The following is a 1,828-nucleotide window of genomic DNA, read 5'->3' as shown; positions in this document are numbered from 1 at the left end:
AAATGGGGGTGCACTGAAACCTAGAAGAATGATTTCTAGCACTGAGTTCCGGTAAATGAGTCTCAAACATGAGCCAACTCTGCGACCGGAGATCCTGTCTGACTGATCCGCGCTACCCGTCCAGTGGCTACAGACAGCAGGGCACCACCGAGATGCGATCAATAATCACGGAGAAACGTTGATGCAGATTCTGTGGAATTCTGCCAGTAGAGTCCCCACTGAGCCCTGGGCTGAGTTCAGGGTTTCAGATGGGGAAGGAAGTGGTACAGTTCTAACCCCCATAATAGAAACTCCACGAAGGAAACCAACGGCCACCATCTTGGTGAGCTGAAGTAACGACAGCCACTCCCCTACAGATTGCAACAATAAAACAGGTGCTGTTACTCAGCTCATTTCCCATACTTCGGGGAATTTGCATCAAATCTCTCCTAGGCTTTCTGGGGGAGAGATTATCAGAGGGAGCCTGCATAAAGATAGGGGAAAACTAGAGGCACCTGACTTTCAAATCCCCCTCCCATCAGTGGTGAAAAAAACCTGTCTAGCCAGCGCTGAGAGAGGGGCAAGCGGAAAAAAAAAAATCAAAACAATAGAGTGCCGGGGTTCCCAATAGCCAACTGTGCAATCAGAGATCCGGGCTGATTGAATCATGCAGCCAGGCCTGCTGTTTCAGATGGCGGGGCACCACCGAGAAGTGACCTGAAGCAGGGAGAAATGTTGCTGCGGATTCTGTGGAATCCTGCCGGCTGAGCTCCCACTGATCCCCGGGCTGAGTTTGGGAATTCAGACAGGGAAGAAAGTGGTATAGTTCTATCCCTCACAAAAGAAACTCCACCAAGGAAACCAGCGGCCACCATCTTTGAGATCTGATGTAACCACCGCCCCTCTCCAATAGACTGCAACAATAAAACAGATGTGTGTTACTCAGCTCATCTCTCATACAGCGGGGAATTCGCATAAAATGTCTCCTAGGCTTTCCGGGGGAGGGTTATTCAGAGCAAGCCTGCATAAAGACGCAAGAAAAACTAGAGACACCTGACTTTCGACTCCCCCTACCATCAGTGGCCATAACGAAACGTGTATAGCCAGTGCTGGGGGAGGGGCAAGCGGAAAAAATCAAAACAATAGAGTGTCTGGGTTCCCAAAAGACACCCTCCACACCCAACAAACGGCAGGCACAGAGTACAGTTTGAACTGCCGAGAGGCATCACTCAGGGGAAATCTGGTCTAGAAAAAGAAACCAGGACAAGCAGGAGAAACCAAAGGACTAGAAGGCAGGCCCTTGTGACTGGGCGGCTGGAGACCGCAGGCCTGCACGTGACATCACTGGAGCTCGGCCTTCGGAATTACTTCCAAGCGGAATCCACTTTAGCAGGCATAGTTTACCAACACAAAGGAGAGACAACAGAGATATACAACACCAAAACAAATCTAAAGAATAAAGCAGAAACACAGCAATCAAATAGAGCTGGAAAGTAACGTGAACATCATGAAAAAACAAGGGCAAAAAAGGAGTACAAACAATGCAGGACAACTTAAATCTACAGGAGGACCTTGAAGCATCAGAAACAGGGATAGGGAAAGAACTCAAGGCATACCGAACTCAGATGGAAAGGAATATTAGAGAAGACATGAGTCAGTAAGTTCAAGCAATAAAAGTATATTTTGAAAATGAATTAAACAAACAAATTCAAATGGCAAAGAATGAGCATTACCAGGAGATAGAGATCTTAAAAAAAATATTAAACAGTAATCCTAGAAATGCAGGAAAATATAAACCAAATTAAAAACTCAAACGAGAATATTACAAATAGACTAGATTAAGTAGAAG

Source organism: Callospermophilus lateralis, unplaced genomic scaffold (assembly GCF_048772815.1).
Source record: "Callospermophilus lateralis isolate mCalLat2 unplaced genomic scaffold, mCalLat2.hap1 Scaffold_1058, whole genome shotgun sequence".
Lineage (NCBI taxonomy): Eukaryota > Metazoa > Chordata > Mammalia > Rodentia > Sciuridae > Callospermophilus > Callospermophilus lateralis.
This window is presented reverse-complemented; position numbering follows the sequence as displayed.